Source organism: Malaclemys terrapin, chromosome 4, assembly GCF_027887155.1.
Source record: "Malaclemys terrapin pileata isolate rMalTer1 chromosome 4, rMalTer1.hap1, whole genome shotgun sequence".
Lineage (NCBI taxonomy): Eukaryota > Metazoa > Chordata > Testudines > Emydidae > Malaclemys > Malaclemys terrapin.
This window is the reverse complement of record NC_071508.1, coordinates 55409953-55425849: the sequence shown is the minus strand read 5'-3', so window position 1 is coordinate 55425849 and position 15897 is coordinate 55409953. Positions and strand designations below refer to the sequence as shown.

General features: G+C 48.8%; 1 long non-coding RNA gene across 2 annotated transcripts; it reads left to right on the top strand.

Annotated features, from left to right (window-relative positions):
- The first annotated feature begins 8061 nt into the window (after positions 1 to 8061).
- On the top strand, positions 8062 to 14623 carry LOC128836738 (uncharacterized). 2 transcript variants are annotated; one of them, XR_008444831.1, is made up of 4 exons: positions 8062 to 11683; positions 12309 to 12484; positions 13302 to 13388; positions 14163 to 14623. It is a non-coding gene; the product is annotated as an uncharacterized LOC128836738 (long non-coding RNA). The 2 variants fall into 2 exon arrangements; XR_008444830.1 differs by having other exon boundaries at positions 8062 to 12484.
- The last annotated feature ends 1274 nt before the right edge of the window (positions 14624 to 15897 follow it).

Genomic DNA, 15897 nt, shown 5'->3' with positions numbered 1-15897 from the left:
CAGCATTTGCCGAGCCGCCATTGGACAGCCGGCACCAGAAACCGCCGCCCGCGCACTTCATTGGTCGCCGGAGGCCCAACGCCAACCCCGATTGGCTACGCGCCGCGAGCCCAGTTCCCCGCGCCACGGCCTCTCAGCTATGCTGGGTCCGGGGCCGCCACCGACGCCATTTTGTATCACGGCCAGTGAGGCGCCTGTGCGTCAGAGAGGGAGCGAGCGAGTTGGGCGCCATTTCCCCGCAGAGTCCGGGGAGGCAGACGGTAGTTAGCACCGCTTCAGGGACTCCGAGCGTTGGGCTCGCTCTGGCGGGCAGAAGCCTGCGGCTTCCCTTATTCATCCAGCCGGGGCGGACGCGCTCGCAGAGAGGAGGCTAGTAGTGTTCCTGCCAGCCCCATGGGCCACCTGGTGCTATAATGGGGGGCACAAGCCTACTCCGTCCCGGGGCCAGGGCTGCTCCCAGCTCAGGAGCCGATCCCTGCCACATGCAGTGTAGAGCATCAGCCTGTCGCTCCACACACACCGGGGAGAGCCCTGGGCTGTCCGTCCCGTCCACCACCACACACAGGGAACAGCCTCAGCCTAGACCCCGTCCACTCACGGGCTCAGCACCCTGAGCCCCGCGCCGGGCACCTCCGGGGGGGGAGACCCACTTTGGCTTCCCCTCCCCCACGCAGGCTGGAGATTGTGTAGAGCCCTAGCTTGGTCCCTCCTACGCATGGGCTCAGCAGCCTCACACACACTGGGGGGAACCCCAGCCTGGCTCCTCTCAACTGCAACGCTTTAGGCCACAGCCTTTTCGTACCGGCCCCGTTGGCATGTAGCCCCTACCTGTTCAGGGACTCCAGCTTGACTGGTCCTCCTGTACCCGCTGATGGGGGCCAGCGCCAGACTTTAATCTTCCCTTGACATTAACAACAGTGACAGGGGAGATGAGCCCTATAGCAAGAGCTGCCCTGCAAAGGGACCGTGTCTGTTCTGTCCCTATTCTGGCTGCTGGCACTTGTGGATTAAGGTGAAGTAAGACAAATTCTCAGGTGGAAATTGACTAACAATGAAAGGGGAAGAAGAGAAGGCCCTCCTAACCCACCCTGATTCTTCACAAATGTCTCCTATCTTAATTGTATTTTCTTTACCTTTCAGTTCTTGGCAAAGGTTTCAGAAATTCAGAGAATAGGATCCCATTTCCACTGTCAACATTCAGCTCTTAAAAACTTTAAATTGAGGTGGTAACAAATATACTAGCAATTGTTTATTAGGTTTTTACCAACTCTTGTAGGCACACACTTATCTCGAGTTATGATGTACGGTTATTTTAAACATAAGCATTTCAATTTTAAAAGATTGAAAATCTCATTTTTGATCCTTCAAACAAATGAGAGAAAGGAACTAATTTTTAACTGCACCTCTACCCCAATGTAACGCAGTTTCCGGGAGCCAAAAAATCTCACCGCCTTGTAGGTGAGACCGCATTATATTGGGTTCAGTCTGGTACGGCATACCGGCAAGAGCTGGTACGCCATGCTGGCCTGGACTGGCTTCCCCAGCCGTGATTTAAAGGGCCCGGGTCTCCAGCCTCTACGGGGAGCCCCGGGCCCTTTAAATCACCGCCAGAGCTCTGGCAGCAGGGCTTAGGCGGGGATTTAAAGGCCCAGGGCTCCCCACAGCAGCTGGAGCCTCTAGCCCTTTAAATAACCGCCCAAGCCCGGCTGCCCGAGTCCCGGCGGGAATTTAAAGGGCCCGGTGCTCCAGCTGCTATAGGGAGCCCTGGGCCCTTTAAATCACCGCCGGGGTCCAGCAGCCAGGCTTGGATGGGGATTTAAAGTTGCCAGGGCTCCATACAAATTTGGATACAATGCAGTAAAGCAGCCGGGCTCGGGTGGCACTTTAAAAGGCTTGGGGCTCCCCCCTATTTACCGCCTTATATCTGAATTCATGTTATATCAGGTCACGTTCTGTGGGGTAGAGGTGTACCTGTAGTTTCAAAGCCATTTAATAAGTTACTTGATTAGGGAAAAATAACCCATGTTAACACATCACTAAGATTTTGAGATAGAAAATTTTCCCCTACTGGTAAACCTTTGCTATCAAAGAGATTATAAAATCTATAATACGTCATGAATATTAAACATTTGGACTGCTTCCCATAACCACGCCAAAAAAGTATAGCTAAAATAAGCTTTTTAAAAATCCTCAGGGGTTTTTTACACATGGTGTTATTCTGGCATAGTTGTTCCTGAATAACTACACCCTCAGAAAAGGCCTGATTGTGTATATGACAATTGAATAAATGGATCTACATGTTTACTCTTCCATTAGGAAGAGATTTGTCCTTTTTCATTTCTTAGTTGAACAAACAACACTTGATTCTAGATTTATCAACTTCTGTGTTTTGTTATACACAGACATCTAATTAGAGTAAATGTAGAGTCTTATTCCTGGGCAACTTCGTGTCTCTCACAAATTAATGTGGCCAAAAAATAATTCAGATAGGAATCGTTCACCTAGAGCTCTCAAATCCTATAACCTGGTCGTCTTTGTATTTGTTCTGGTTAGTTGACCTTGTCTCTCCTCACTCTTCTTTCATTACTTTTTCTAGAGCCAAGGTGGGTGAGGTAATGCCTTTTATAGGACCAACTTCTGTTGGTGAAAGAGATAAGCTTTTGGGGTACACAGCTCTTCATCAGGTCTTGATATTGCCTCACCCACTCTGTCTCAGATCCCGGGACCAACACAGGTAAAACAACATTGCAAACCTTAATTTTCCTCTCTTTCCCCACCACATGTAGTTGTGTTAAAAAAAAAAAGACCAAAAACCCACCTTCATTTTCAACACGAGTTAAGATACACCTGCTAGTTGCTGCACTGTGCAAGTGCGACCAGACCAAGATTTTTTGTGATTTTTTTTCCCATTCTACACCACCCTTTTTTCATAGTTTGATTTAATGCATTTTATGTAATGTTAAGTTACATAAAGCATTCATCTTGAAAAATCCCAAAGTATCAACAATTGATATATGTGCACAGAAATAGAGAAGATCATCCGTTTTGGAGTGAAAATTGATATCTACCTGACACATATCACAACAGGAAGAAAGGGGGAAATTTTGCTTTAGACCAACCAACCAAAATCCTCATCTCTGTACTTTGGGACCCTTAACATCCACACAGAACTGGCAGACCCTGATTAAGACCTCATCCAAAACACATTTTAGCTGAGTTGTTGCAGTATCAAATCCTTTTTTATAGTACTTCCAGACTATGTCAAACATACATAATTTAACTGGGTTGAGAATTACTTAGACAAGTTAGATGTCTTCAGTCAGTAGGGCCTGATGAAATACATCCTAGAATACTTAAGGAACTGGCTGAAGAGACCTCTGAGCCATTATCAATTATTTTTGAGAACTCATAGAGATAGGAGAGATCCCAGAGGACTGGAAAAGGGCAAATACAGGACCTATATATAAAAAGACCAATAAAGACAACCCAGGGAATTGTAGACCAGTCACCTTAGTACTCAAAAAGATAATGGAGCAAATAATCAAACAATTTGTAAGCACCTAGTAGATAATAAGATGATAATATAGTCAACATAGATTTGTTAACAAATTTCAAACCAACCTTCTACCCTTGACAGGGTAACATGCCTTGTGGATAAGGGAGAAGTAGTAGATGTGATTTATGTTGACTTTAGTAACTTACACTTTTTTAAACAGTCTTTTGTGACCCCCTCATAAGCAAACTAGAGAAATACAGTCTAGATTAATCTACTGTAAAGTGAGTACACAACTGATTGGAAAGCTGTACTCACAGAGTAGTTATCAATAGTTCACAGTCAAGCGAGAAGGGCGTATCGAGTGGGATCCTGCAGAAATCTGTCCTGGGTCCACTTCTCTATTTTCATAAATGATTTGGATAAAGGCATAGAGAATACACATATAAACTTTGTGGATGATACCAAGTTCTGAGGGGTTGCAAGCACTTTGAAGGACAGAATAATTCAAAATTTCTTGACAAACTGGAGAAATGGTCTGAAGTAAATCGGATTAAATTCAGTATGGACAAATACAAAGTACTACACTTAGGAAGGAATAATCAATTGCAGGAATACAAAACGGGACATGATTGTATAGGAAGGAGTACTGCAGAAGAGAACTTGGGGATTACTTGGGGACTAAATATGAGTCAATAATGTAATACTGTTGCAAAAAAGTGAACATAATTCTGGGACATATCAGCAGGAGCATTTTAAGCAAGACAAGAAGTAATTCTTTATTATTTAGCACTGGTAAGGCCTCAACTGGAGTACTGTGTCCAGATCTGAGCACCACACTTTGGGAAAGATGTGGACAAATTGGAGAAAGTCCAGAGGAGAGCAACAAAAATTATTAAAGGTCTAGACAACCTGACCTATGAGGAAAGATTGATAAATTGAATTCACTTAGTATGGAGAAGAGAGGAGTGAGAGGATATGATAGCAATCTTCAAGTATGTAAAAGTTGGTTATAAAGAGGGTGATAAATTGTTCTCATCCACCGAGGACAAGACAAGAAGTAATGGGCTTAAATTGCAGCAAGGGAGATTAAGGGTAATGTCTTCACCACCCTCCGGATCAGCGGATAGTAATCAATCGGGGATCGATTTATCGCATCTCATCTAGACGCGATAAATCGATTCCCCGAACACGCTCCCCGTTGACTCTGGAACTCCACCAGAGCGAGAGGCGGAAGCGGAATTGACGGGGGAGCCGCGCCCGTCGATCCTGCGCCGTGAGGACGCAAAGTAAGTCAACCTAAGATACGTCGACTTCAGCTATGCCAGGGGTCGGCAACCTTTCAGAAGTGGTGTGCCGAGTCTTTATTTATTCACTCTAATTTAAGGTTTCGCGTGCCAGTAATACATTTTAACGTTTTTAGAAGATCTCTTTCGTTAAGTCTATAATATATAACTAAACTATTGTATGTAAAGTAAATAAGGTTTTTAAAATGTTTAAGAAACTTCATTTAAAATTAAATTAAAATGCAGAGCCTCCCAGACCGGTGGCCAGTGTGAGTGCCACTGAAAATCAGCTCGCGTGCCGCCTTCGGCACACGTGCCATAGGTTGCCTACCCCTGAGCTATGCTATTCTCGTAGCTGAAGTTGCATATCTTAGATCGATTCCTCCCTCCCCCAATGTAGACCAGCCCTTAGGTTAGATATTAGTAAAACCTTCCTAACTCTAAGAGTAGTTAAACACTGGAACAAATTACCTAGTTTGTGGAATCTCTATCATGGAATTTTTTAAGAACAGGTTAGACATGCCTATCAGGGACTTAGTCCTGCTTGAGTGCAGGGGACTGGACAAGACAAGCTATTGTGGTCCCTTTTTGTCGTACATATCTGAGATTCTATGAGATGGGAAGAACGAGTATGAAATTTAATACCACACAAATAGCATGCTATTTGCATTTTGATAAAGCAGTAGAAAATGAACATATCCTCCCTAAATAGATGGCCATAAGTAATTCCATCAAGACATTGTGGTGATAAATTAAATGAAAACATGAATAATTTGGGAATGTCAGGATATAATTTGTAATGGAAGACATGCATGGTGGGTGGGGTTTGATAGGACAGCTTCAATTACACACAATAGTTGAACCAGTCTAAAACTGGTTTTAGTTGGCAGGGCCGGCTTTAGCAAGAGCGGGGCCCGATTCCTGGGGGCGGGGCTTGCCGCATGCCCCGCCCCCAGGAATCGGGCCACGTTCCGGTCGGAGCTCCGGCCAGGGTCGCGGGGCTTGGGGCCGGAGCCGAGCCGCGGGGGCCGGGCCCGAGCCAAGCCAGGTCAAAGCCGCCGGGGGTACTCGACCGGGGGGCCAGGCCTGGCCGGGCTGGGGGTGCTCGGCCGGGGCCACTCGGCTGTGGCCAGGCCGGCGCACTCAGACAGAACCGGGGCCAGAGTGAGCTACTTGGCCGGGGCTGGACTTGGCCGCGCCGCGCCTCCCCGGAGCCCTTCTCGCGCCCCTCGCCACCCCAGCTTACCTGGTGCTGCCTGCCTGCCTGCCCCTGCTTCTTTTCAGACTTCCCGCGAACCTCTGAGGAGGGGGAGTGTTCAGGAGAAGGGAGGAGGGAGAAGTGAGCTGGGGGCGGGGTGGAGAGCTGCGGCGCGGGGCCCTCTTAGCACGGGGCCCGATTCAGCCGAATTGGCTGAATCGTCCTAAAGCCGGCCCTGTTAGTTGGTGTAAATCCTGCATGTGGTACTCAAATCAATTTACAACTGGCTTATCTTGATTTAGAAATTGGATCTTATCAGTTCTTCCCTTTGGGGATCTTGAGCCCCAGCTTTTATCATCTAACATACAATTAGCGAAAAAGTGTAAGGGAACATTGAGAGCCCAAAGCATTTTATGGGGAAGATGCATCAGAAAAGATGCCAGATTTTCCCAAGTCATCATTTACCTAACCAAGAATCTGGCATGTGGGGTGCTGCAGTTTTCCCTTTAGTGGAGTATTGGGGAGTTTTGCACTTAGGTGTGGCAATGTTGAGCACTGTAATACTTAGCTTTTAGGTGTCCTGTTGCCGAATGGAATCCTCAGCACCCTAGGTCCCTCTATATGTGCATAGGGGGAAGTAGGCATCTAAGAAACAGATTCACAGAAACCACCAAACTGAGAGGAAAACCATTTTAACAAGCCAGTAGGAAATGCCAAGGAGAGGGTGGGTAGCCTGAGCTTCGGGGTATTCTGGGATACAGCCAGCCATCCAGATTCCTGATTTGGTTTTGGGCAGATTAGGTATACCCTGAGCATAGCTACCAGATCAGATACCACAAGCAAGACAGGTCAGGGAGCACCTAGTATGGGCTTAGATGTAAGCTAAGGCACCAGGCAGTTCATCAGCATTGGGATTTAAGTGGTTTTATGTATGCCCACTGGTAGAAACTTAAGTATGTACAGGGTTAGGTGTCAGCTAAGTGGAGGTTTCAAGGATTTAAGTGGCAGCTAAGTATTGGCACCTAGAGTGGCAGGCCCCTATGTCACTTTGTGCATCTAGGCCTTAACCCCTGAAAAGGCCTTGACTAGTGAGGATCAGAAAATTTGTTACTGCTAATTTCCTTTCTGATAGCGTTTCCCATAATTCAGGACATCTGGGCTGCTCTTCTCCCTCTAGCTCCCAGAGGTAGATCAGTATTTTGGAGCCGTGTGGTTTGGCCATTCCACTTCTATTCCTGCTGGCTACCAGGTGCATTTTCCCCCAAGTTTTGTAAAACTTGCTGTTACACTGGCAGACCAGCCAACTTGTATATGACCCATAAGAATTTGACAAGAGACATTACAATTGTAATCAAGACAATTCACTTATTTATGAATCAAAGAAATGGGGATTGCTAGCCTAATTAACAACCAATTCATTTGTAGCAATAGGAATCAAGGGTAGATGCTAAATGGTTTTGTCTGTTTACCTATATCCTGTTAGAAGTTTAACAATGTAACCAAATTAGCTTGTAGCTGCTAATTCCCTTTCATGTCTTAATTGCTTTACATTATATATGTGACTGTGTCCAGTTAACCTTAAGATCAAAGATGTGAGATACTGCAGGAAACTAATAGTATTATCTACATTGTCTTTGTCTTAACTATCTGTTATAATGAATGACTGGCTGTTGTCTTATAGTGTAACTAGATTACCTGTACCAGGGGGTAGCCGTGTTAGTCTGTATCTACAAAAACAACAAGGAGTCTGGTGGCACCTTAAAGACTAACAGATTTATTTGGGCATAAGCTTTCGTGGGTAAAAACCTCACTTCTTCAGATGCATAGAGTGAAAGTTACCGATGCAGGCATTATATACTGACACATGGAGAGCAGGGAGTTACTTCGCAAGTGGAGAACCAGTGTTGACAGGGCCAATTCAATCAGGGTGGATATAGTCCCTGCTCCCCATGTGTCAGTATATAATGCCTGCATCTGTAACTTTTACTCTATGCATCTGAAGAAGTGAGGTTTTTACCCACGAAAGCTTATGCCCAAATAAATCTGTTAGTCTTTAAGGTGCCACCAGACTCCTTGTTGTTTTTGTAGATTACCTCTGTATGCATAGGAAATAGAAGATTCAAACTTCAAAGCACTGGTCCATTGTCTAGTTTTCCTCGGAGGAAAGCACTGCTCTGACAATTGCTATGAGGAGGTTTGTCAGCCTGCTTGAGAGCTATAAATAAGAAGCCTTAGGCCTGATCCTGTCATCTTTATGATGCTTAAACTTTGAACAGGGAAAGTGTAAGTCGTACAACTAAGATCTTCTAAATAGTTATTTGGAATACCCTGGAAAATGCGTGCAATGACTCTATTAGACTCTACATCTAAGCTGCATTTGGATTCAAACTTTTTGGGATGATTCCAGAGACTTTTACAAATCAGCAGCCTTGCCATCTCTTTTATGAAACTGACCTTTACACTCAGTTGTATGTATATTGATCTTTTAACCATTTATAAATCTTTCTTTTTCCTTTTATTAATAAACCCTAGATTTAGTTATTAAGCATTGGCTGTAAGCATGTATTTAGATAAGATCTGAGGATAAGTGTCTGATCCTCTGGGATTGGTAGAACTTTATGTATGGTGTATAGGGTTTTCGGTAACCCCTCACTATATTAGACTTGGTTGTCCAGATGGAAGCCAAGAGCTGGAATGCCGAAAGGGAACAGTGTTTGGCTTCTTGTTAACCAGTGTGGTACTATAGAAGCTCTTTTGTTACTGCCTTAGTGAATCTAATTATAGAATAAACCACCAGTTCTAGGAATTGTTTGCCCTATTTCTTGCAGTCTGCCCTGAGCGTTGCATTCTCAGTGTGGTCCATCCAGGCCCCTGGTCACACTTGTATAACATCATTAACTAATATTCCAGCGATAAAATAATTACATTCATTACATTTAGAAGATGGTCATACGGTAACAATTGCACTTAATATCTGACCCTTGACTTGTGAGCCATCTGGGATGGGTAGAATCTGCTATCAGAAAGGAAGTTATCTGTAAGAAGTTTTTCATTATGCACCCCAGTGCCTTCCACAATTCTGGATGGCAGGGAAATAGCAAGCAATGAACAGAACGTTATGAAACAAACATTCAGGGGGAAAGAAGTGTAACCCCCTTTTTATGAGCTCACTCAGAAATCTGTTATTTCTGGGCTACTGCCTGCAGCATCTTCTTGCCAAAGGAAATCTCTACAGAAGACAAAAGGTCCATCTTATAGTGCTTAATGAAGGTATCAGCTATAGACCAAGTGGTCGCTTTGCAAATTTCTTAAGTGGACACACTTGTTCTGCCCGTGAGGTTGCTAAGTATCTTGCAGAGTGTGCCTTGATCCCTTTTGGGGCAGGAGCCTCTGACAATGTGTAGGCTTCCACACTGCATGGCCTAAAATCTAGCTAGCAATGAAAAACTTGAAAGCTCTAAGTCTCTAGCATTTTAGGTCAAAGGATACAAGTAGGTGTAGATTCTGTATACCTGAGATACATTTTCAATGCTCTTCTGACATCTAAAGTGTGCCCCATCTTTTCAATTGGATATTATGGTTTTGGACAGAATGAAGGAAGCACAACCTCTTTGGAAATGTGGAAAGAGGAATTTACCTTTAGAAGAAAGGATTCTGGTGTCCTGAACACACAGTAAGGCTCCTGCATACATAAGGCTACCAGCTCTGGCAAGTGCCTGGCATGCACGAGAGCTACTAAAACAAGTCTTAATGGATAAATAAAAGGCTGACTCTTAAAACAGAAGCTTGAAGGGATGGCTCATCAGGGTGCTCAAAAGGTAATGGAAGATCCCATTTTGGCTGATCAGACTGCTTGTAGGAATCTGACTACCTGTGGATTGTTTACCAAGGACCCCAAGGATCCTTTGAATAGCATGTCATTAAGAGCAGACACCTGATACATAGTGCTACTGGGCTGAAGACCTCTAGCTGTACCTTCTTAGAGAAAGTCCAGAATGGGTAGAATTCCTGGATTTCTGGGATTTGCATTGTGGTTTTGGCACCAGTTGCTGAATCTGGACCAGGTAGAGTATGCTTTTAGTGTCAATACTCTCCTAGATGAAAGCAATGTCTTAATGATTATGACAGACGGAGTCCATTTCCCCTCAATAGCCAGGGTGTTAGTTGAATCCATTTTTGTGTGGATGAAGAAAAGGGCCTTGGCAAGAGGCTATCTGGTCTCCTCAGATGCTTGAGTGGGGGATCTAGTGTCAGCTCTATCCCATCTGAGCCTCAGCCAAGGAGGATTTATCAGCATTATCATCGCCTTTTCTTGTTTTATTTTCTGAACCACTTTCCCCAGTAGCAGAAAGGGTGGAAATGCATAAAGTAGGCTCTGTGGCTAACTGCACTATTAAGCATCAGTTCCTATGGATCTGGTGTCTGCTTTGTGAATTTTTTTGGTCTCTTAATTCATACAATTCACGAACAGGTCAGTTGATGGGAGGCCAGACGTCTAACTGATAAGCTTGAAAACATTCTGATTCAGGCAGCTTGGAATTGTTGATCCTGTGACTGCTGAGCCAGTCTGCCTTTTGATTCAGGTCTTCATTCTGTCCTTCAGAGCGATCCACATCAAAGAACTCTTCTGCTTACCTCATTATTTCCACTTCTTCCATGTGTAGAGCCAGACTCCTTGTTTCCCCTTGGTTGTTTCAATATGTGACCGTAGTCATATTGTCTGATTGAACCAGAATATGGTTCCCCCTGTGGGTGGAACCTTTGCAGAGCTAGATTGACCAATCAACTTTAGGTTTATGCTGTGAGCCTTTTCCGTCTCACTCCAGACATCCTGAGCTGTTTGGGTCTCCAACTGAGCTCCCCAGTCCTCCAGGCTAAGATCAGTTGTGAGGACTAAAGGATCTGGAAGGCAGATGGGCATACTTTTGCAGACATTGTCATGAACTGACGACAGTTATAAGGAGCTGAACACCTGTGCTGGACCCTGTATTTGATCTTTCATTTGTTCTGGGGAGTAGTTCTTTCTTCTTCGAGTGATTGCTCATGTGTATTCCACAGTAGGTGATTCCAAGCCATCCCTGTTGGAAGTGGGTAGGAGTTCACGATAGACCGGGACAGAGTACCACCCTGCCGAACCCGGCGTCATCCCTAGACTGGGAGACGATCGCTTAATGCGAAGTGAACGTGTGAACCGAGGCCCAAGTGGCCGCTCTACAACTGTCTTGGATAGGGACATGGGCTATGAAGGCAGCTGATGAGGCCTGAGCCCTCATTGAGTGTACCCTAACGATTGGTGGCGGGGGAACCCCTGCCAGGTCATAGCAGGTGCGTATATATGAGGTAATCCAGCAGGAAAGTCGCTGGGTGGAAATAGGTTGCCCCTTCACCCAAGGCAACAAAAAGCTGGGAGGATTTCCGGAACGGTTTGGTCCAATCTAGGTAGAATGCCAGCGCTCTACGTACATCGAGCGTGTGGAGGCAGCGTTCCTCATTGGAGGAATAGAGCTTAGGACAGAGCACGGGGAGAAAGATGCTCTGATCCATATGGAAGGCAGAGGCCACCTTCGGGAGGAATGCCGGGTGTGGTCGAAGCTGCACCTTATCCCTGTGGAAGACCGTATAGGAAGGTTCCGAGGTCAAGGCCCTGAGTTCCGAGACACGGTGGACTAACATGATTGCTACAAGGAAGGCCACCTGCCATGAGAGGTGAGACCAGGAACTCATGGCCAGGGGTTCAAAGGGAGGGCCCGTGAGTCACGACATAACCATGTTCAGGTCCCATTGTGGCACGGGGGGGTGTAGCGTATGGGAACGAACGGTCAAGGCCCTTCAGGAAGCGGGAGGTCAGAATGGGAGAAGACCGAGTGCCCTTGCACTGGCAGGTGGAAGGCTGATATGGCTGCCAGGTGTACCCTGACTGAGGTGGGTGCCTGTCCTTGGGTCCTAAGGGACAGGAGGTAGTCCAGGATAAGCTGGAGAGGTGCGGAGGAGGGGGAGACCCCCCGCTTACTCGCCCACTTGAAGAACCTGGACCACTTTGCCACATATGTGCGGCACGTGGACGGCTTCCTGCTTTCCAGGAGGAGCCGCCTTACCTGCTCCAAACACCTGCCCTTCTCATCTAGCCACGGAGCAACCACGCTGTCAGGTGAAGCGTGGCTAGATTGGGATGGAGGAGGCAGCCCCCATCTTGGGAGAGGAGGTCCGGGCGAAGTGGCAGCGTCCTCGGGGGGACCGCCAAGAGGCGAAGAAGGGTCCCATACCAGTGCTGGCGGGCCCAGACTGGGGCTATGAAGATGAGTCTCGCTTTGTCTGCTTTTACCTTTTGCAGGACTTTGTCGATGAGGGGGAACGGTGGGAAAGCGTAAGGGAGCCAGCCCGACCACCGCAGAAGGAATGCATCGGAGATCGTGCCCCTCCCCATCCGGAGCAGAACCGGGGGCAACACCGGTTCTGACGGGTTGCAAAGAGGTCGACCTGGGGAACTCCCCAATCTCGGAAGAGCCGGTAAGCGACCTCCGAGGGAAGTGACCACTCATACTGGGGGGGGGAGAAGACCTTGCTGAGGTAATCTGCTTGCATATTGCAGACGCCTGGGAGGTGCACAGCCCTCAGGGAGATATCGTGGGCTATACAGGGTGTCCCGGTAGAGGGCTAGGGAGCGAGTCCTGCCTTGCCTGCTGATGTAGTACACGGCGGCGGTGTTGTCCATGAGGACCCTGACCAGCCTGCCACAAAGGTGTGTGTGAAAGGCCACATATGCCAACCGTACTGCCCTGAGCTCTTTGACATTTATATGAAGAGAAGTCCTGGATCGACCACGTCCCTTGGGTTTGCATGTTTCCTGTGTGGGCTCCCCAACCCAGGTCTGACGCGTCAGTCACCAGGTCTACAGATGTGCTGGCATCCCAAAAGGGAACCCCTTGCAGCATATTGCTTGGGCAAGACCAACATTGAAGGGAAGCTAGTATTGGGGACGGAACCATGAGAACCTTGTCCAGCCCATCCCGGGCCTGAGAGAATTGGGAGGCTAGCTAGAGTTGGAGGAGCCTCATTCGGAGTCTGGCATGGCAGACCATGTAAGGGCACACCGCCATGTGTCCCAGAATTCGAAGGCACGCTCTTGCCATTGTCACTGGGAAAGCCGTGACCGAGGCGATGAGATCTCTCAGGGCCTCGAACCTGACCGAGGCGATGAGATCTCTCAGGGCCTCGAACCTGTCTAGGGGGAGAGGCTGTGGCCCTCGAAGAGTCCAGCAGTGCCCCCAATGAACTCTATGCACTGAACTGGAACTAAGGTTGATTTGGTCTCGTTCACCACTAGGCCGAGACTGGTGCCTGTCAAGAGGAGCAGCTCCACGTGGGCCTTTACCTCAGAATGCGAGTCGCCCTTGAGAAGCCAATTGTCCAGGTAGGGGAAGATCTGTACCCGCTCCTGCCTGAGGTAGGCCACTACCACAGCCATACGCTTCGTGAAAACCCTGGGTGCTGTGGATAGGCCAAATGGAAGGACCGCAACCTAGTAGTGGTCCAGCCCCACTAGGAAGCTGAGGAAGCGCCTGTGCCCCTCAAAAATATGGATGTGGAAGTAAGCGTCCTGGAGGTCCAAGGACACATACCAGTCCCCCGGGTCCAGGGAGGGGATAATAGAGGCCAGGGACACCATGTGGAACTTGGAGCGGGCCAGAAAACTGTTTAGGCCCCGTAAGTCCAGGATGGGCCTGAGGCCCCCTTTGGCCTTCGGGATCAGGAAGTACTGGGAGTAGAACCCCTTGCCCTAGAATTCTCCTGGTATTCTTTCCACCACCCCCAGGTGCAGTAAACTGTCCACCTCCTGCCCTAGGAGGTGGGCATGCTCTGGGGAGGGCGGGTGGTTTGGAGGGGGTGGGGTGGGGTGAACTGCAACATGTAGCCCTTGGCAATGGTGCTGAGGACCCACTGGTCCAATGTTATACAGGACCACGCCATGCGGAAGGCAGACAAACAGTTGCAGAACACAAACTTTATTAATCCGGGGTCCCCCTGGCAACTGGCCCGGTGCCCCGCTGCAAATAGTTAAAACCGCTTTTTCCCTGCCGCTTGCCCTTAGAGGGGCCAGGCTGCAGGGTGGAGCGGGACTGTCGCTGAAACCAGCATTTTTGGTCTCTCGGTCTCTTATACGGGGGCTCGTATCTGCTCCTCGCAGGTTGAGTCGACGGTTGCGGTTTGGCCTTGTCCTTAGCTGGAGGGACGTAGAGGCCCAACGTCTGCAGGGTGGTAAAGAAATTCTTCATCCGATGCAGCCTGACATCCATCTGGTCCGCGAAGAGCGCTTTCCCATCAAACGGGAGGTCTAGCATAAGGGATTGGGCCTCCGTCAACAGTCCAGACAGGAGGAACCACGATGCCCTGCGCATGGAAATCGCCGAAGCCATCGAACGGGCTGCAGTGTCGACTGCGTCCGACGCCGCTTGCAGGGCCGCTTTCGCCACTGCCGCCCCCTCTTCCATCAGGGCCTTCAAGTCCTTCCTATTCTGATCCGGGAGGAGAGGCTCAAACTTAGGCAGAGACTCCTACAAATTAAAGTCATATCTGCTCAGCAAGGCCTGGTGGTTGGCTACCCTGAGTTGGAAACTTGCCAAGGAATAAATTTTTCTACCAAAGGAGTCCAGTCGTCTGGCGTCCTTATTTTTGAGTGTAGGCGCGGGCTGGCCTTGTTGCTCTGTGGTTTACCGACTCTACCACAAGCGAGTTAGGTGCCGGGTGGGAACAGAGGTACTCATGGTCCTTGGCCGGCACAAAGTACTTCCTTTCAGCCTTCTTGGAGATTGGGGCCAAGGAGGTGGGAGTTTGCCACAGGGTGTTAGAATGTTGGCTACACCCTGGTGCAGGGGCAGAGCCATGCAGCCCGGTGCCGAAGGGGACAACACGTTAAATAGGGAATTGGAAGGGCCCTTCGTTTCCTTGGCCTGCAGCTGGACGCCAGATGCCACCCACTTTAGCAGGTCTTGGTGCGCCTTAAAGTCCTCCTGAGGGATTGATGGCGGGGGCGCCGTTATGGTGTCATCCGGTGCCGGGGAAAGGGCCAGCACGGAGCCGTGGGCCTTGGCCGGTACCAGTGGCTCGAGCCCCAGATCAGAGTCCCGGTGCGGGTTTGCCAACTCGTGGCCCGCCGATCTGTCTCTTAAACGGCCGGATGAGGCCTGAGATGCTCTGGCGACCAAGCAGGCCCCCATCTGGGTGGCCATTGGCAGCCCCAGTGCCCACTGGCACCACTGTCCCTGCCATGGGGCTCCTTGCCACTGACCCAGTTGAGGGCCCAGTGGCGGTAGTTGTCCCGGCTGAGCGGCGCGGGCCGAGGATGGGCGGCTGGGTGCCGAGGTCACTGTCACGCGCACGGTCTCACGGGAATGGTATGAGCGGCAGTGCCTGCAATGTTGTCTCCCTCAGGACCTGGACATCGAGGAATGGTACCCGCCTGAAGTGCTACTTCGGTACTCATGACGGCGGCGGGACTTCCGGCGCCCGAGTGCAACATCTAGAACGGCGACCGGAGTCGCACGACTTGAAGCCTGGGGCATGCCCCAAGCCCACTCTAACAACTGAAGAAACAATTCCAGGAATGGTACCACTAAGGTTGAGTAGAAAAGCTGAGCTGGACTACAAAGTTCCGACTACCTTCACTGGTGGCAAGAAGGAACTGAGGATGCGGGCAGTGCGCAGCTCCCCTTATAGCGCGGTATAGAGGCACCACTCTACGGGTCGCAGCGGCGCTCCCCCAATACGGGTACTGCTAAGGGAAAAACTTCCGGCACCGGTGCATGTGGCAAGCACGCACACCTACTGTGGAATACAACTGAGCAATCACTCTAAGAGGAATCTGTTGTGCCTTTGCAGATACCTTTGTGAGGATAAGGTGCAAAAAGAGCACCTCGCTGAAG